We start from the raw sequence: 21,749 nt of genomic DNA on the forward strand, positions 1-21,749 counted from the left end.
GAGTAGAAGCCAAGTAATCAAAAAAGTCCAAATGGCTTGTACAATATTTAAATTCTTAAAATCTCAACTTGCAATGTCTCCTCAAATTTTTGTTCAAGAGATCCCTCAGGTTAACTTGGAAATATAAATATTAATATATTTATACATATACACACAATCATGTGTGTGCATATGCATGTAGCCATGAAGGAAAAAAAATAATCTGGTCACTAAAGTCAGTCTGTCCTTTGGTTTAAACTTTGGAGAACCATAAATAAGCCAGTTCTATGACACTCACAACTTCACATCTGTGACTGGATGCCTCCTTGCAAGAAGTTTTGAATTTATCTTTTTTCATGTAATAATTGTACTTGAAAGTCTATTATAACATTTCTATTTCCATGTTCTTTTTCCAATTCAATTCACATGACAATCCAGAGAAACTGGACCCAACTGTAAAGATAAGAAAACTAAGGCAAACTTGACTTGCATGCAAGCTAAAGATTTGACTGTTTTTTTTTTCCCACTATTAGTCACTATTATTTCTTTAGCATTTTGTGTTTTGTGTTTTTCTCATTTCCTTACACCATTTCTGTAATCAATTTTGTGCTGATAACATTGGGTAACTCTCAGAGCTATTTGAGATCTTCACAGGAAGGTAAAAGGAAAATTCTGAGTTTCCGAAACAGAATTGAGACCAAGAGGAGAGGGATAGATCAGTGGTTGAGTCTCTACATTTGGCTTAGGTCATGATCCAGGAGGCCTGGGACTGAGTCCCGCATTGGGCTCCCCACAGGGAGCCTGGTTCTCCCTCTGTCTATGTCTCTGCCTATGTTTCTGCCTCTCTCTCTGCATCTCTCATGAATAAATAAATAAAATCTTTAAAAAAATGAGACCAAGAAAATAGAATCTACCTATATGGCTAATGTATGACAACTGCACTGAAGTAGGAAGGGGAAAATAAGCAATTTTGGAAATGAGTGGAGGCTATGTGTTTAAAGATAAAGGGAACTGCATCTAGGCAGAGTACTGTAGTTGATAAAGTTTTTTCTCATGGGAGTAGAGATCACCAATTCTGAAACCTATGTACATATATACTAGAACTAAATACACAAGTGAATGGATGGTTGGTGGACAGTAAGAGCCAGGTTTCCCATTGTTAGAGTAGAAGGTTACAGATAAGCAAGGGGAAGAGACCAGAATGAATCCTGTTGGATGCTGGATTAGTTGGAGACAGGGTTAGCTTAATACGGATGGGTAAATATAAGAATAGTTATTGATGGGTGTGTATACACAGATTAGAAAACATACATATCTTTCCAAGTTCTGTTTGCTGAGTGGGCCTTACAGCAGCAAAATTCAGTAGCAATGAGCCCATCTAGTGCCCAGATCTTAGTTTCTAACACCATTCTTCAAAACAAAGAATCAGGACTCCCTGGGGAAATGGCTGATTCTAGGGCTAGGGCAAGGAATATACTAGATGAGCCTGGAGTATCCTGTAGTGTTAGAAAGTAGGGAAGTGCTCACAAAACAAAATGACGAGAGTGTGTTAAAGAGGTACAAGATCCAGGTGAAAGTTCTCTCAATAGCCAAAGCTGGAACAATCTGATAACAGAATAAAAAAACACAGTATTGGGTTATAGTCCAATTTATAAATATCTACAAGTCCATACTGATATAAATAAATGACTAAATAAAGAAGAGCAGACATATCTCCTATGCAAAAGAATCCTAAATAAGGGTTGACTGGGTGGGTCAGCATTCTAGTGCCTGCCTTCAGCCCAGGGCCTGATCCTGGAGACCCAGGATTGAGTCCCACATCGGGCTCCCTGCATGGAGCCTGCTTCTTCTTCTGCCTGTGTCTCTGCCTCTCTCTCTCTCTCTCTCTCTCTCTGTGTCTCTCATGAATAAATAAATAAATAAACCTTTTAAAAAAAAGAATCCTAAATAATTTATGTAGATACTTCCTTTCAAGGTAGTGGAGCTTAACACCATTCTCCTTTGACCCCACCTGTGAGTTGCATTTAGCAATTTCCTCCCAGAGAATATGGTGTGAAAATGAAGGAGTAACTTGATTGATTGATTGATCGATTGATTTTTGAGGAAGAACTTTATAATGAAGAAACTTACTTTAGCCAGGTGAACAAGCTTAATGTCATCAGTAAAGCATGTACTTTTGATATGATATGATGAGAATACTCTGGTCTTCCTCTCAAAAACCCATAAACTCAATCTAATCAGGAAAAACAACAACAACAAACAGAACCCCACTGAAGAACATTCTACAAAATATCTACCATTATTCCTCAAAACCGTCAAGGCCATCAAAAACAAAGGGAAGTCTGGGAGACCACTATAGTTTAAGCCTAAGGATATGCGACAACTAAATATGATGTGGTATTCTATTTTTTTTTAAGATTTTATTTATTCATGAGAGACACACAGAGAGGCACAGATACAGGCAGAGGGAAAAGCAGGCTTCCTACATGGATCCTGAGGCAGGACTTGATCCCAGCACCCAGGATCATGCCCTGAGCTGAAGGCAGACACCCAATGACTGAACCACCCAGGCATCCCATGATGTGGTATTCTAAATAGGATCCTGGGACAAAACAAACAAAACATTAGGTAAAAATTTAGGACCTCTAAATAAAGTATGGACTCTAGTTAATAATAGTCTAAAAATACTGGTTTACTAACCGTGAAAATGTACCATACTAACATAAGATGTTAATATTAAAAATTATTTTAAAAACCACACACAGGGATCCCTGGGTGGCGCAGCGGTTTGGCGCCTGCCTTTGGCCCAGGGCGCGATCCTGGAGACCCGGGATCGAATCCCACGTCGGGCTCCCGGTGCATGGAGCCTGCTTCTCCCTCTGCCTGTGTCTCTGCCTCTCTCTCTCTCCCTCTGTGACTATCATAAATAAATAAAAATTAAAAAAAAAGAAACTTTAAAAAAAAATAAAAACCACACACACACAGCTTCCAAATGAAATTTAAAAACAAAAAAAAAAAACTTGGTTTCCCTGATGGTATTTAGTGAATCATTAATTCACCAAAGGCCAGTACAGCATTTACAACCAACCTTTAAAAACAGGTACCAATGAAGGGAAGAGATAATGACATGGATATTCTAAAACATGAGATATTTAAAACTGCCTTATATTTATTGAGGAAGATACTAAGGCATTCTTTCTATTTTATCTGATTTCCCTTTTTTTTTTTTTATATTTTGCTTGACCTTAAGCTAAAATTCCTTGGCACACTGAATAGTCACCAGTTGCGGGTAGGAAGCAGTGGTTAAGACATCATGGACAGAGGTGTCTGGGATTTAAATATTGATAGACAACAGGCCTGCAAAGTGGACAGGCCACACATGGATAGGGAGGAGTTAGTTATATGCTCCAAAGCTTATGTTAATTCTAGATTCAAGAATCCAAGGTTAAAGTTGTCTTTCAAGTAGCACACACTAATTGCAGATTCAGGCACTAAGTAGAGGCTTTCCTCAACTTGGTCAAAAAATTCATAGGGCTTGGGAAGCATTTTTTCTACTTCAATTCTAAGCAGCACAGTGAATGAACATAATAAAAAAACTTAACCCAGCATGGCGCAAAATGAAAGAGTCTCTCGGAATGAATGGCATGAGGAGTTGGAGGAGGATGGAGGTGCCACAGCAGTAGGCAGGGAGGAGACTAGAAAATTATACTTTATGTTCCAATCACTTTAAGAATGGTGGCAGGTTCTGATCTCCTCACTATCCAATTTTTCTCATTCCTAAAGAGAGCAAACAAAGCAAAAGAAAACAGCCTTAGGTCCCAAAATAGCAGGTCTCAAACACTGAGAGCTATGATGCATACAACACCTTATAGCAACTCACTGTGCATGCTTCCTGAGCATCAGAAGCAAGAAGCAAGGGGATACAAGCAAATGAGTCACTGCAGGGTCACCAGTTAGAAGTTATTCACCAATCCCAGTTCGGTGAGGCTGTTTGGGAGCCTCAAGAAGTTGCAAACTCTACATACTAATGAAAATCCAAAATGAGTGCTCCTGATCTCCATCTAAGAAGCCCTGAGCCAGTCTACAAAAGGCTGTCCCTTTTGCACTTCCTGGTTGCCTTTGATACTATAGTGTCAGGCCCAATCAACCATTTCAAAGGGAGTATTTCTCTAGTGAAATGCACCCATAGAATCTTGCTGCTGATTCCAAATTAATTACAATTTCTGGCTAAGTCATCCAGATCTCAGGTCCACTTCCCATGGAATTCTTAGGAATTAGGATCTCCCCACTGGGGGAACAGCCGAAGCCAATGGCCAACTGTTTCAAGGAGACAAAAGTTGGTTGCCCTGTCTCAGAGTAGGACAGCTTTTGATGTGATTTATCCTCCAGAGCTCCCCATGGGATCAAGCTGAGGCTAGACCTCAGTTAAAACCACATCTTTGCCTAGATTCATCCTGAATTTTCTCATTTCCTTGAAGATTTCACCTGTGAGTAGTCCCTTACTAAATACTTGTACCAGAATCCCTTTCTCAGACTCTGCTTCTAGAGAACCTGACCTAAGTTACCCCAATAAAAACTTCAAATTATAATAATGGTAATACCATCAATGACTACAAACACAACAGCATAATAGCAGTTTACGTTTACTTTGTGTAACTATTCTCAGACACTGTTCTAAGGGTTTTATAATAATCATCTCTCTTAAACCTCACAAAAACCCATGAGGTAAGTCCTATTATTATCATCCCTATTTGCAGAAGAGAAAATAGAGGCTCAGCGAGATTAAAAAAAATAATAATTGCCTAAGGTCACACACCTAGTAAGAGGTAAAACAAGAATCCCAGGCAGTCTGGCTATAGTGTCTGGGCTCTTAAACTCTGTTCCACTCTAATTCAAGTCCTTATATATTTTACAGCCACACAATTCTTAAAAATAAATGTTTGTTATAAAGCTTTTCATCTAAAGGACTCCAAAATGTATTCTGAAGTAACTAGTCTAGATTTGGCCATGGGATATAAAGAAAGTGTGAAGAATTATGATCTAAAAATCCACTGTGGACCATTTGCTAATTTAGAGGGTATTGGGGACACCATAGACAGAAAGGGATCCCCCACCTTCCCTTCTGTACAGTTTAGACTGGAGGACATCAAAATGCATGATTGCATGGATGGATTTTAGAGTACTTCTGTATTATAAACTGACTTAAAGAAAATTGGGTGGCTATTCCTGAGCTGCTGGGCACCCTACTTTTTGAGTTCATGACCCCCTGTTGTGAGAACCCAAAGTTCACATTTTAAAAAGTTGACCAGGAAAGACTTAGAATATTCCCCCTTCTCTCTCTCTCCCTCTCCTCTTCCTGTGCATGCAGCTGCACATGGCACCTCAATACAGAGAAACTTAAAGGGCTATTTTTGCTTACAACAGCCAATTAGAAAGCAAAAGGCCAGCAAAGTCCTGCCAGAGACTCGCTGTGCCCTGGACAACTTCCCACATAAACAAAGTGGGGACTCCTTTAAAGAAAAGATGCCCTTGGCTTTTTTAAGGGTGAGAGTGATCTTCCTACAAAACCACAACCTTTCCCTGGCCTTGAGTTCCCCTTAGGCAAAACTCAAGTATATGTGGTTTTACTTCTGTATAACCTTTTTCAACAAACCCACAAGAATTTGGGTTCCAGTATAAGTGATTTGCCAATTACTCCAGTTGGGGATAATTAGAAAAAATAGAAACCAGGGTTTACAGGGGAAGAAGGAAGTAACACAGAAGGCAGAATCAGGGTAGAAATTTTGGCAATAAAACCTGGAAAGAGAGAAGAGAGGAAGATGAGTTTAAATCAGGGCCAGATTAAGACTTTTTAAGGACTGGTACTTAGAGAAAAGATCATTTTAAGCTTCTCACTCAATATGTAATTCAAAACAAAAATTCTATACCCTAAACCCTGGGTATAATATATGCCAAAATGAAACTAGTTTCTCCTTACTTTTGTTGTTTTTAATTTTATTTTTAATTGTAAAGGTCTCGAGAAGTCCATAGCAGCTGGACTCCCCATATCTTTTTGTAAAATCTTAAAGAGAGAGAGAGAGAGAGAGAAGAAAGAAGAAAGAAAGAAGAAAGAAAGAAAGAAAGAAAGAAAGAAAGAAAGAAAGAAAGAAAGGAGAAAGGGAGAGGGAGAAGGAGGGAAGAGGGAAGGAAGAAAGCTTTAGCTTGAAATTCTAGTTGTCACAGCCCAGGGAGATATGATAATATTGGATAACCTCTCTGCTTCAGGCTGAGGAATTCAACTCTCTTTTCCAATATCTTTTTTTTTATGGAGGACCATTTCTCTTACCAACTTTCAGTATCTGCATTAAAACCCTCCTCATATCCCACTGTCGGTACATCATCTCCCTAATGAATTGCCTTCTGCTTGGTAAAACTTTGTTTATTTTTATTTTCCAAAACTACACTTTAGAGATGAGACACTGGAATTTTAAGACACTACAAAATTAAAATCTCTGCTTGTTGCAGTTTCCAGGAACTAAAGCTGATCCTCATCAAATTATGCTAATTTACTGTACAGTGTTTAATTAAATCTTACTCCAGGCAATCTACTTCCAGGGTTTATTTTTATAGCTTAAAACTTTCAAACATGAAAATGCCTTTCAATTTAAATAGAAGGAGAAAGAAAGGAAGAAAGAAAGAGAGGGAAGAAAGAAGGAAGGGAGAGAAGGAAGGAGAAAAACTACTCAGTGAAGTTCATTAGGAAAAAAATATTACTTTACATCCTGGACTTACTTCAGCCTCAATCTCTTTCTCATTCTTACCCTTTGTCTCTTTTTCTTTTTAGGAAGACAAACAAATGGTTGTTAGAAATTCCTTCCCTCTATCCTAAAGAGTAGATAGTGCATATCTCTCTAAAATGGCAACTTCTTTTAACTGGGCCATTTCCCAGGCAGATTGTGTTCAGCTAAATGTCTGGGGATAAGATCGAATCTCTTTCCTCAGGAATCGACAAAGACTGTGTTGCTACTGCTAATCACATGAGTTGCAATGGCACCTACTCTTCAGGTTCACTTACATGGGAAAAATAAGCTGACATTCAACAGGCAGCCTCTTATCACATGCACACTTGGGATGAACCTACTCTCTGCTTCCATCCTGACCCCATCATGTGGCCCTGACTCCATCATCTGCCAGCTGATGATTAAGAATTTTTCCTTGTAGAAAACTCCTCCACAGCCAAGAGCTACCCCAAGCTTCCAAAGCTTCTGCTAAACCATCAGATAAGAATGTGAAAACAGAACAGCCAACCTGAAAGCGTACGAGTTCTGTTCCAACCAGGCTTTTTTTTTTTTTTGTCCTTTTGGAGAAAATATTACATCTGAATATTATGACATTGCCCCACATCTTGATTTTAAGTAAACCAAATGCTTTCAAATCATTTTCCAGAGCAAGTACTATATTAGCTTTATAATTTTCTATTATTTCTTGAATTTGAATTAAAACAGTGAGCATTGGCCTCTGACATATGAATTCCACATACAATTCAAAGCTGACCTAGCATCACTGTAGTGTTGACCTTTTCTCATCAAAGTCCTCTAAGCCAAAGCATTCTTTTACCTTTAGTTGTTTGGACTTCTGCCCTTGCTGACTTAAGTCACAGAGGAGGAATAATCTCCCATATTATCAAATTCACTCAATCCCTCTGGAGCACCTGTGGTTGGTAGCTTCCAAGATGGCTTCTAATGATCTTAGTTTCTTGGCATTCCCATCCTGTGCACTTCCTCCTACACTGTACGAGAGTTGGTCAGTGAAATACAGTGGAAGTGATGGTATGCCACTTCCAAATTTAAGTTATACAAGATGACATCTTCCATCTTGGATTCTCTGCTCTAGAAAAAGCAAGTGCCATCCTATGCAACACTCAGTCTATGAAGAAGTCCAGGCGACTAGGAGTTCCAGCCAATAGCCAGCAAGGAACTGAGGCCTGCCATTACCATATAAGTGAGGCTGGAAGCAAATCCTCCCCCAGTTAAGCCTTCAGATGAGACTTCAGCTCCTGCCAACATATTGACTGCAATTTTACAAAAGATTAAGTCAGAACCATCCAGCTACCCAGATTCTTAACTCACAGACACTGGGATAGGATAAATGTTCATTGTTTTAAGCTGCTAAATTTAAGGGAAATTTGTTAAATAATAATGGGTAGCTAATATAGAAATGTTGACTATCCTTTCCTTTCCTCATCTGGTATTTCAATCAAAGCCTGATTAGGAAAGAGATAACTTGTTTATTTATAAGAGAGGGACTCAATGCAGGGGACTGGTTATACAGGTAATAGAAATGTTGTGAATTTAGAGAACAGTGAGAAAACCCAGAGGTTAGTGGCATGATGCAGTCATGGTCACCCTTAGACTAGAACAGCAAAAAAAGAAAATGGTGTTACCAGAAACTATAGATCACATTACTCTCCTCTACTCACTGTCCACATTCTGAGATAATGAAAATTATCTATATTTGCATCTTCCAATATGGTAGCCATTAGCAACATGTAGCTACTCAGCATTTGAAAGGTGGATAGTGCAACTAAAGAAATGAATTTTTGCTTTTAAGTTTAATTAATTTAAATTTATATACCTACATACAGCTATATATGGTAGTGACCACTATATTGCACATTGTAGCTCTAGAAGCTAAAACCACAGTAGACCATTCCCCTGAAGGCAGGAACACTGGAGGACTTGCAGCTGCTGTGTAAGGTGCCACCAGAGCTACAGAAGGACCAGGAAAGAGTGAGTCCTTGACTTCTCTCATCCCTCTCCAATTTCCTCCCAGTGCTCCCCACTGGTGATATCAAATAGGAAGCAGATTTCAGGAGTAGCCTCCCTGTGGGATATAAAGAACAGTGGTGAAGAGGTATCAGCTTCAAGGGGGCACATGCCCAAGAGAGAAGGACTCAAAATCTTGATGAGTTTTAGAATAACCATAGACCTACACCTTTCTCTTGATAAAGAAAACACCACCATCTTTTTCCGAGTTCCACAGTAGCCCTGGATGCAGACCTGGGAGTTAGCTAATCAAATCTTTTCTTCCAAACAAAAGGAATTCGGGCAAGTAAATATTTCTTCATTTTGTTCTATGTGCTGAATGAGTTATTATGCTTTCCATAGTAAACTGTAAACTGCTATGTTAGGCTTCTACTGCTATCTAACAAATCAACAAATATTTTAGTGGCTTAAAAGAACATATATATATATATATATATTACCAAACAGTTGTCATAAGTCAGGAATCCAGGCAGAGCTTAGCTGGTTCCTCTCTTCAGGATCTCACAGGCTCTAATCAAAGTGTTGTCTATGCTGGAGGCTTAACTAGGGAAAAACCCACTTTCAAGTTTATCTGGATTACTGGAAGAATTCATTTCTTTGCAGCTGTATGACTAGGGGCCCCTCTTCTGGAGGCTACCCACAGTTCCTTGTCACATGACCTTCCTATAGACAGTTCACCAAATGGCTATTTGATTCTTCAAGACCAGAAGGGGATTTCTTACATATAACGAAATGTAATCATAGGCATTACACCACATCACCCCTGCTATATGACACGAGCTAATCAAGGAATTGACATCTTGTCACCTTTGCTATATTCTCTTGGCAGAAGCAAGTCACAAGTTCTGCCTACACTCAAGGGGAGGAAATTATAGAAAAATGTTACTCATTGGAGGTTCAACTTAGGTTGGGTCCTCTGTAACGCTGGAGAGAAATGTCATTGTCTTATTAACATTTGATGTTTATATTCTTAACAAACTTTATGGTCCTTAGCACACTAGAGTTGCTTAATATTTTCTTGGATTAGAACATCATATTTCAAAAAATATGCTCCATGAAGATTAGTTGATGCTCAACATGCAGCAAGATGGGAAATGCATGAGCAGCAGGTAGTACTAGAGACGACTAGACATCTGCTTAACTAGAAAACATAGTGAGATGCCCAAACTTTGACAACACAGACTTAGCCACCCAGACTCAAGATAGGGACAGGAAAGACAGTTACTTCTATGGAGGTGAGCTTAAAAAGTACCTTTGTGCTACATAATCTTATGATCAGAACTGGAACATTGCAGGACAGCAAGAAATACACAGGATTCAGGGACTCTGCCCTGGTGTCCTTATTCACAGAGTAGTACACCTGGAAAGGGGGCTTAATGCTCCTCTCCCACCAGAATGCAAGGGCAAAGATCAGAGCTCCATCCCCCAAAGAGGACTGGCTCAGAAAGTAAAGAAGGGACCTAAGTCAACAACCAGAAATTCAAGTAAATTCCATCAGGAGATGGGGTAAATGGTCTGGGGCTGATAAAGAGATTTCATTCCACTTAATTCATCAAGTATAAGAATCCAAATTTGTTTCAAGAAATGTTTATCTGGTTTTCTTTAGAATTAAAGTGTTAGAGAGTCTGTCTCCTTCTTTCATTAGAAGCAAAATGTCATCACTGGTCTCAGACATATTTAAAATCATGAATGCAGAGCTTCAAGAAAAATTAGCAGTCTCTACTTCAAATGAGAAATTGCTGTTTTTATGGATTTTCTCAAAGTGATAGGTAAAAGAGATTACTCTTCTCTGATTTTTTTTCTTCTTTTGTCCTTTTCTTTTTCTACCACCTTTCCTATTTTTTAGGCATCCTCTATTTAGATGTTGGGAAGAATCAACTTCCTGCTAGTAAATTTCTGGATACTTCACCCTCCTGTCAGTGAATTCCTAATGCTTGGTACAGTCACTGGTTCTCATGATGATTAGTTGAGAGTAATTACCATCCACTTTCACCACTGGATACTCACAGAGAGATGTGGTTTTTTCTTTACTGGCAAACTTCTCCACCATGCTTGGCAGCCATTCCTATTGTTAGTTTATAAAGCATCTAGGTAGGGATCCCTGAGTGGCTCAGTGGTTTGGTGCCTGCCTTCAGCCTAGGGTGTGATCCTGGAGTCCTGGGATCGAGTCCCACATCGGGCTCCCTGCATGGAGCCTGCTCCTCCTCTGCCTTGTCTCTGCCTCTCTCTCTCTCTCTCTCTCTCTGTGTGTGTGTGTGTGTGTCTCATGAATAAATAAATAAAATCTTAAAAAATAAAGCATCTATGTAGTGATAAAATGAAGGGGTATCAGGACCAACCATGATAACAGTGGGGTCTGCTGAACAATTGCACAAAGCATCAGCAACCAGGTAGGTCTCAGTGGAGGAGCAACCTTCCAGTTTCAATGCCGTCACACCATAGTTAGTTTCATATGCCAAGAGTGGCATTTATTTAACCCCTGGTACTTAGGTATGACACAGTCTACAAAGAGCAAAATAAAATTTCTCCTGAGAAAAATATAACCTGGAATTATGATGGAGGTGAGAGCAGTCTTGAAAGGAGGAGGTAAAGAAATTAAGTGGTAGGAGATTTACTATTTGAGCAGATGGAGCCAACCATCCTCAATACAATTATAAGGAATGTAGAATCCCCCATTTCTTTCCCAGATCTCTGGCTGTCACTGACTTAATTTTTCCCAGCTCTCTACCCAGTATCTGGAAAGTCCCCACAGTGATATAATTCCTCAGATTTTTCTTTTATTTCACTCTTCTTGAAAACCTTGAATAAATCAGCTAAATATATTCATTAATTTAAAAAATTCACCAAGTCAAATTCTTCAAGTCATGGCTCAAGGATTGTTTGCTCATGAACTCATCAAGTAAGTGCCCCATGCAGGGGTGGATGGTGCTGCTCCCAGGAAGGCAGGATTATCACTTTTGATTATCACACCCTGAGGAAGGGAGCATGGCAGTGGAAGAATTTCTGTCCTTGAGGGATGACTTTATTGCATCTCCATGGAGCATATCTCTGGCTGTAAAAGGAAGCTCTGAGTACTAGAAGTTTGGTAAGAAAACCTCCGTCTTTTCTGAATCAGTGCACCACTGTCCACAATTAGTACTCCCTTGAGCACCTGCTAAGTAACCAGGCATGTTCAACTCCTTTATGGGTCTCTTTTCAGGGGAACTAGGTTCCAGCTCATAAACATGACTGAAATCTGGTTGCAAATCTATCCCAAGAGTTAGAAGCTGATGCTGCAGAACAGTAAAACTCTCTTGTCAGCCAGGTTCATCTGTTCCGTTGGGGTGGGGCTGGGTGGAAAGGGACTAAAGGGAACCAAGATATTTTGCAGTTTAAGTGAGAGAACTTATGAGAAAAAGAATGAAGTTTTGGGGGGATTCATCACTTCCTTTTACAAAGTAGACAAAGGAAAGGAGATCCAGATTGCTACAAATAGATATATACCCTCCTCATACTCTGTGACCAACACAGTTGTGTATTCCATTGCTCCTTTCCCTGCCTTCTCTGAAACAAACAGGATCATATAAACATAGTTTGTGACACAGAAGAAAATCCAGATCACAGGTTTGGAGTCCCCAACATCACTTTCATCTCACTCTGTTTTACTGTGTCTAGGAAAATGCATCACATGGAACAGGAATGATTTATTCTTTCTTCCAGTCTTAACCTCTTCTGGTCTACTTAATATCTGGTTATTCAAAACTATTAAACAAGGAGAAAACATATATATGATATGGGTGTGTGTGTAAGTCTGAAGCTGACAAATTGAGGCTAAGAGCCCTGTAAAAATCCAGTTCTTATTGGATGATCTCGTTATATACTGCTGAGTAGCAAACATCCCCAGTGACACTCACTTATTTAGTTCATGAAATTGTAAATCACATATAAAATATTGACTTAGACTTTTAGATACCGACATGACTCTCTAGATTTATTGTTAAATAAAAAGTAAAAAAAAATAAACGGAGAAATTGCAAAACAACACATATTGTATGGTCCAATTTCCAGAATTACAAAACTCAAAAACACAAAATAGAACCATAAGAACCATATGTGTATATATGATTTTGAAATATATACAAAGTAGTTACTCCTGAAGAAGGAATGAGTAAACAGAGACCTATCCATTTTATTCTAAAGACTTCTGTGTTTCTGAAAATATATGTAGTTATTACTTAAGCAATTAAACGTAAATATATTAATAAAAGGGAATTTACAAAGCCATCCTGCGTTCAATTTTCTTGGTATAGCAATGACTACAACCCATCATCCAATAATTGGATCAGTGTCATTTAAATACTGCTCCTTAGTCTTTTTAAAGATTTATTTATCTGAGAAAGAGAGAGAGGGCCAGGGAAGGGACAAGAAGGACAAAGAGAGAGAGAATCCTCAAGCAGACTCTTGGCTGAGCACAGAGCACCTGAGATCATGCCCTGAGTTGAAATCAAGAGTCAGATGCTCAAGTGACTGAGCCATCCAGATGTCCCTACTTCTTCTTACTCTTATATTCAATAAATTTATTATCTATTTAAGACATTCAACACTTACTCTTAAGTTTGAAAACGACATGCCTTTGCTTCCCAATGAAGCCAGTAAGTACATGAAAGCAAGAACCTTGTTTCATGCTGATATTTCCTGATCTCCGACTATCTGCTTCATTGCTAAATGTACATAATAAATATTTGATAAATACCGAAGTGAATTTAACTCACTCTGAGTTTCCTTTAAAGGTTAGAGATTTAATTGTTGTAAATGTTTAAAAGGATAGAGACTAAATACATACAGGAAGACAAACATCTCCCTAAAATTTACACCTTATAGTGAATATTCTCCATAGTCATCAGTTTGAATTATGCAGAGGCAGGAGAAGGCAGGGAGGGGTGTGCCCTTTTAACAAACTGGGACTCTGATCTATAACTGATCACCATTATCTCTGTTTCTATGTCCTAGGTCACTTTAAAAGCTATCTTAAAATAGTGTATTACTGAATTTTTTAGAGTTAAGAAGGAATCAATACAAGACAGAAAAAACCTTTGAGATCTGTGGATAAAATTATAGATATAAAATTTGTTGCAGCATTACTGATAAGGCAAAATTTAGAAACAAGCTAAATGTCAAAAATAGAAATAAATACTTAAAGAGAATCTCCACCTCAGAAAATGCTTGCCTTAAAATCATTAATATTTTGAAAGTCAAAGAATTAATCATCAGAAAATATATCACTAAGATACAGATTCAATATGGCTGCAAAAAAAGAGTCACATATCTCTCCAGCCAAGATTATGTATCTCAAATTGTAATTGATGGTAGTTCATTTTTATGAGGCTTTAAATTTTGTAAATAGTATTCGATTGAAAATAAGATGATTGCAATGTAGTATAATAATACAGTCACTGATGATAGAACATGAAATCTAACAACAAATTGAAATACTTGGACAAATAACAGAGAACATACAAATACCTTGGCAACAGATATAATTATGATGATAAAATTATGCATCAAACTAATTCTTAAAGGGCAAGTATATATTTGTAAATAGGAAGGCTATGTAATATGCATATATAAGTCTAAGAACATTAAAAAATTCTAAGAGCTACATAAGGCACTAGAATAAAACATAGTTACCAATTAATGAGGGCAAATATTTAATCATATATATGCATAATGCATCAGAGCTTAGTCATGTAGCAATTTTACACAGTACAAAAATGATTAAAGATGAAAGCAGAAAAAACTATGTAGGTAACAGCAATTGTCCAATTGCTGGAATTTCTTCTCATAAACTATTATTACACTTTTATTATACCCAGTTATCTGGGGTCCTATCATATTTTGATGACAGTTTGATGACTACATTATTATACCGGATTCTTTAAATACAAAATGACCATCCCAGTAATTGAGAATTAAAACGTATTTAACAAAAACACAATACACATTTTCGTATCTTGTTTTGCTTCTTCATACCTCCCTCGGGACTATGTGACAATAAAATATTAACATTATCACCATCATACAAGGAATTTAGGTGAGATTTGTTTCATTGAGTCTTGACTTTTGCTTGATTTTTTGTATTAATTAGAACATATTTCCCCCAAGTATAATTAGGATTGATACCATAGTAAAAAGTAACAGAATCTAATGGAAGAGAAAGCCAACAGAGAGGTCCAAAATATATAAAGTTTTATATGTAGAAAATGGCATTTCAAACTCTTAGGGAAAAACAGAATTCATTGGTACCATGTTCAATGTATAATCTCTATCTTAGGTCTATGGTACTTTATTTAGCAGAGTGCCTGGCACATACTCAACAACCAGTAAAAAACATTATTGAGTAACTCAGTGAAGGAAAAAAGTTCAGGAAAAATACTGGTTAGTTTTCAACCCAATATAAATAGAAGACTATAAAGAAAAAAATCAAAATAACAATTTTTAAAAATGGCAATTGTTTTTACCTCACTCAGCTTTATATAAGCTTTATCAAACAAAACAAAAAGACAATCATAAAAAAAAGCAGAAACAAGATATCACGGAAAATTTGGGTAGATACAAATACATAAAAATAAACAAGTCTGTAAAAAAAAGATACAATTAAAAGAAAAATGATAAAATAGGGAAATACATGTCATACGTTATAATAAGAGTTAGAATCTGACAAATTAGAAAAAAATATTCTAAGAGAATTTAGCCAAGGAAATCAATAGGTAAATCACAAAATGCATATAAATGGTCAATAATACCAAAAAATAAGCTTACTAGTAATGAAATAAATGCAAATGAACACCATAATGAAACACCATTTTTTTAAGGTTTTATTTATTTATTTGACAGAGTGAGCAAGAGAGAGAGCGGTGGGATAGAGGGAGAGGGAATTCAGTTCAGGGCTCTATCCCAGGACCCTGGGATCATGACCTGAGCCAAAGGCAGATGCTTAACCCACTGAGCCACCCAGGCACCTCTGAAATGCCATTTTAAACTAAAGAATTGCCAAAGACTAAAATAAAATATAATAAGATGGGACCTCTCCAAAAGGCAATCAGAAAGTGTAGATCAAAAGCTGCAAAAGCATACTATATTTTTACGTATTATTCCATACTTATTTCAAATCAGTTATCAGTTGTACACACTAATACTGATACACAATATAGTTCTATATAATATTTACAATGGAAAAATTGGTGGAAAAATCTAGATGCCTACATCAGATATAACTAATTGCTCCCTGCCTTCTAGTCTCCCCTCCTTCATTTTGTAGTAACACCACCATTCTCCTCCCCAGGTTTTATCAGTTGACATTTTTATAAGGAAGTTAACTTGCCCTTCACATAAAGGGCAAGGACATAGTGCTCATGAAATAATTACAACTACACAAAAAAAGGGCAAGCCCCTTGAAGATGGAAGAGAAATAATACAGAAGAAATCTGGATTTCTAGGGGACCTCACAGAGCAAAGCCACTCATCACAGCCAGGCCACCTGCTTATATCTGTGCTCTATAAAGAGAGAGAAATAAACTTTTTTTTTAATTTTATAAATTAATTTTTATTGGTGTTCAATTTACCAACATACAGAATAACACCCAGTGCTCATCCCGTCAAGTGTCCCCTTCCGTGCCCGTCACCCATTCACCCCCACCCCCCGCCCTCCTCCCCCTCCACCACCCCTAGTTCATTTCCCAGAGTTAGAAGTCTTTATGTTCTGTCTCCCTTTCTGATAGAGAAATAAACTTCTATTGTACTTGAATGACTAAAGGTCTCTTAGACAGCTGCTTGGTCTCTACCCTAATTAATACAATGTCCAACATTATAGGATTACCTAAATAATTTCATTCATTTCATAGAACACTGTTCAGCTACTGAAAATCATATTCCTGCAAAAAAGATAAGAAATGGGAAATGCTCATGGTGTGGAGATTATTTGCTTACCTGTAAAAAGTTGATTAGTAAATAACAGATATAATAAATATATTAATATCCCAATTTAGATATTGAAAAAATATGGGTAAAAGAGAGAAGAGCAAAATATAACAATGGTTCTAACTAGAAGTTTGGGAATATGGATCATTTATTTTCCTAATTTTCCATAATGACTTTGTATTTTAATGGAATGTAATAAAACTGGGAGAAATGTTAAAAAAAATAAAATAAAATTTCTGATGAGGAATTAAAATGCCACAATTGAATGAAGAGGTGCTTATACCTGGATATTTAAAGAGTGGATCCAGAAGCGTGGAATAGTGACATTGAAAAATAATGTGCTTTTTTCATAGTGGGAGCTTAATATAGGTTTATTGAATTGGACCCCAGCAAATATATTTTCCATGAGACCATTTAGTAGTATTTTAATGAACCTTACTAAAATAGCAGGTTAGAGTTTAGCTGTAGTTTTAAAATTTGCCACTATTTACAACATATTCAGCAACAGTTCTAGGGTTTTGCTATGGATCTATTAATTTTTTTCATATTAAATAATTCCAGTAAGTACCTATTTATCCTACTGTATGACTTAAAAGCTGATGTGATGTTCAACAACAAAAGTGCTGTGAGTCATTCAGCTTGTTTGGGCAGAAGATTGAAACTCATTGAATGTAGCCCCTGAAATGGCATCATGGAAAGCTGAACAAGTGAATACAAATGTAAAATAGCAATTCATGCAATTTTGTAGGTGATACAGAATTACAAATTCAAAAATATAGGACAATCTTCTTTTTCATGCTGATTTCTTTACCACTATGCAATATTTTTCTATTTTCTATTTTTTTTTAGTTATTTCAAATACAGGGAAAGGATGGGAAATAGTGGGCATTTTCAGAATTTATGTTTCCATCTAAACTTCCCAACCCAACTGTGTCTACACTTGAAATACATTTTAAAAGTGTCAACCAATGACAGGGAAAATTCTTCTCTGGGGATTCCATTACATTTTAGATGGCCTGATTTTTCAGTGATTTTAAGATGATCACAGGGACTAGCATGAACAAATCCTTACCATCCCAAACACAAGACCAAAGGTAAAGGTCCATATGACTGTCAGTTAAATTTTTAATGAGTCAGTTCAGACAAAGATGGATTTGATGACTATCCCCATGTAGAAACAGTTACAATTAAAGCAGCTCTAAATTTACCAGGGACATTATGTGAATTCAACGGATATGTCTCAAAACATAAAAACATGAAAGCAAATGCCCTGAAGTGGCAGTTTATCTCCTCGTAGAGATAAGGCTCACGGATGATTCCAGCATTCTTCTATTCCCTGTGTCTTATATTTTAGATAAAAGTCGGAGGTGAGACAATACCCCACCTCAATAAGCATGTCTTCCTTTGCCTGATCAATTCTTCAGGTTTCAGGACAAACTTCACTTGCTCACTAAAGCCTCATGACTCCTTACGTCTCCCACTCCACAGTCTGTGTTAGATGTTTTGCTACATGCATCCTTATCACTTTACGTGATTTTATCACAGATTTGGCACTGCCATTTACCCATAACTTCCACTTAATTCCATGGAGAATGGAACTATTTCAATCTTGTTCATTGTTTTATCCACAGAAATTAGCACTGTGCCTGGCAGAAAATAGGCACTCAGTTGTCAGATGACTGAATGATTGAATAATTGAATGAATGAATGAATGAATGAATGAACAGACACCTAATGCCAAAGAAATAAAAGGGTACAGCAGATCTGCCATTTCTTCACCTGCTCTTCTGGGTCAGACCTCAATTTTGCATTTGGGAGGTAGGAAGTGGTTATTTTACCATCTTCTCACTGAACTCCAGGTCTTTCTGAATACCAGTTATTGCTTCTGAAGGCAGAACCCAAACTCTTCTACACTTTCTACATCCCATATCCTTGTCTTGTTTATGACATTTTGAAGAGGAAAAAGACACCGTAGTACTTTTTGCTAATTTTCCAAAGATCCATCAACAACTCCTAGCCCATAAGAAAGGGCTTATTTTCTTTGCCATATGTTGGAGCTCTATCAGCTAAAATCTATGAGAATTGAATGTAGATGAAATATTTCAATATAGCATGCACATAAGAATACATAGTAACATAGCTTACATTATTTTCTCGATGTCAAGATAATATCTATATAGAAGCAAATTTCTACAGATTCAACCTGAAGTAAATTAAGATAAGAATGAGAAGCTAGGTGAACTTAGTTGCAGATCTGAACTGTGACTATTACTATCACTTTTCCCGTTCACCTGCTGGGTTCCCTGAAGTCAGAAAATCTAGTAGAATAAGGAAGATATACTGGGACTCAAACGTCAACAGTTGCCTTTGGCTCAATCACAGGGTTGAGATCATAAATTTGTACTGCTCATCCAATTTCCCCGTTATGAAGTTTACAGACTATTTCTTCTTTATATTCCAAACACTTTGCCACCCAACTGTGGTTCCCATCTGGCTGTAGCTTTCTCTGTATCAGTCCTGATTTTCTGGTTGATGATTCTACTATGGAAATTGTTTTTGAACAAAATGTTACAGAAAACAATCTCAGCTGCTGAAGAAATAGATTCTAAAATATCCTGTTTTAATTCGTCAACCTTAAAAATCTAGAAAAATGGAAGCTTAATTTCCAGTATCAAAGAAAACTTAAGATAATTATATTTTTAAAATAACAATTGAGAAATGTTTAGTGCAAAATCTAGCATAGTTTTTTTTTTTTTTAAGAAGTGGGATAGAGGCAGAAGAATGGCATTTATGCTTGATGTTTAGCGTTAATGGCTTATTGTACTCCTTCACTTGCTGCCCAGTTTCTATCATTCTACCAAGCTGGTGCCATTGAAGAGATGTGAATATTTGCTAACACTGCCAACTTAAGTATGCATATTTTAATGATGGTTTTAGAATATACTTAAAAGAGGCCCCAAAGAGAAATATCTTATTACATTCTACTTGAGACAGTTGAAAACTCCAAATATATTGGAACTTTATTGGTAGCAAAATCTCTTTAAAAAATGAGGCCATGTCTGCACATGTAATAAGAGGAAATTTGAGACAATTATCCAGATATTTCAGGATAAAAGAAATATCTTAGCCCTCAAAAGTCTACCCGCTAAAGCAAATGCTTGCTTTTCTTTGTCTCTCTTTTTTTTCCAATTTTCTTTTTCTTTCTGCGGGTATGAAGCATAGAGATAATCACGGCAAGTTCCTATTTCAGTAAATCTGTGCTAAAACAAACATAAATGCCTGATATTTCAAGTCCTCTTGGAACCTGCATTTTGCCCCTCTTGTTGGGAGCAGGTAATGAGAGTAGGAGCTTCTGGTCCCCCACTAAGAAGACAAAGGGAAACAGCTTGTAGTAGCAGGAGATCTTGCTCCATGCCTTGGGCAGTGGCTGTGGGAGATTTAGATGCAAACTTGAGCTTTTGAGTTATCTCTGCATTCCAACCTGTTTCTTGGTTACTAAGCAAATGCTTTACTCTATGGGTCTCCATGTCTTCATCAGACTAAGTGGTACCTAATCTGCTGCCTGGTAGTGAAGAGCACATCACAAAATAACATAAGCAAACACTTTGTCCTGTACATAGATAGCATGGACTTGGTAAACAGAAACTATCGGTCAGAGTTAGTTTGGAATGGGGTCCAGTAGTAGTTCAAATCCTATATATACGTGTGCATAAATAAGTGCTTTCTCATAGTCCTAAAGTGCAAATATTTTCGCTTTTGGGACCAGCTAACCTTGTATCATAAAAATAGGACTGTCTGAAGACCTTTGTTAGCCTAGCACTCTTGTGTCAAGAGACCCCCATCCCTTTCATTTATAGCACATTTAATGCAGCCACACCCAACATAAAATACAATCTGCTGCAAATACTTTGAAAGGATGTTTAATTTTTGTTGAATATAAATTTAAATTTAGTTATGATTTGATTTCTCACCAACCATCACCATCTTCTTATGATCAGAGCACAGTCTAATCTATAATTATTTTCCAAATGTAATACAATATTGTGACAAATCCAATAATCCTGAAGATTAATACACTAATTAACATTAATTTTGATTAGGACCATTCCTGAGTAAAAAAAAAAAAAAATCACTGATTACTTGTTAAGAGTTGTAGGTTTAAATTCCAGCTGTGTGACCTGAATTAAGCACTTGGCCTTTCTTTATGAAATGGGCATATTATCACTGCTTCCACCTCCTTCATCGACATATTGCGGTGCTCATGGGAAAGAAAATAAGTGTAGGGACCCTGTGATGTGTAGGATTATTAGTACTTGAATGAACAAATAGAACAAAAAGAAATAGTAGCAGCCTCAAAGTCAACATCCTTTCTACAACCTTTTTAGTATGTACTGACACAGAGCATCCTGAGGGAAAGTGTAGGTAGAAGACCCTACATCTGTGTATACCAAGAAGGAAACTAGCAGATTTAGGACCCAAATGGCCCTAAGTCCTGCTTTAGAGGTGTGGTCCAGGGAGGTCCTGCCACACTCAGGGACAACATTCCTTTCTTCTGCAAAGGTAAAAGCCTCAAGAGATGAGGCTCTTTTTTTAATAAATTTATTTTTTATTGGTGTTCAATTTGCAAACATATAGAATAACAACCAGTGCTCATCCCGACAAGTGCCTACCTTAGTGCCCATCACCCAGTCACCCCCACCCCCGCCCACCTCCCCTTCCACCACCATGAGATGGGGTTTCTTTTGATTAGAACCCACCCTTCAGTAGCCACTCACATGGCTCAAGGAAGGGCCCCACAAGTAGCTTACTCTGGCTCCCTGGAAAGTTCTGTGGCTTTCATCAGAGTTATGAAAGTGAAACGAGGCCAGACATCTTTCCAGGGCCAATATGGTTCAGAAACAAAAATGCACCGTGCAGCAAACTACCTAAGCCAAGGCAGCTGAATAAGCACCCAGCTCATAGCACAGGAAACCAGGGCTGCCCTGTAAATAAAATTAACGTAATGAGACT

The sequence above is a fragment of the Nyctereutes procyonoides genome, unplaced genomic scaffold (assembly GCF_905146905.1).
Source record: "Nyctereutes procyonoides isolate TBG_1078 unplaced genomic scaffold, NYPRO_anot_genome, whole genome shotgun sequence".
NCBI classification, from domain to species: Eukaryota; Metazoa; Chordata; class Mammalia; order Carnivora; family Canidae; genus Nyctereutes; species Nyctereutes procyonoides.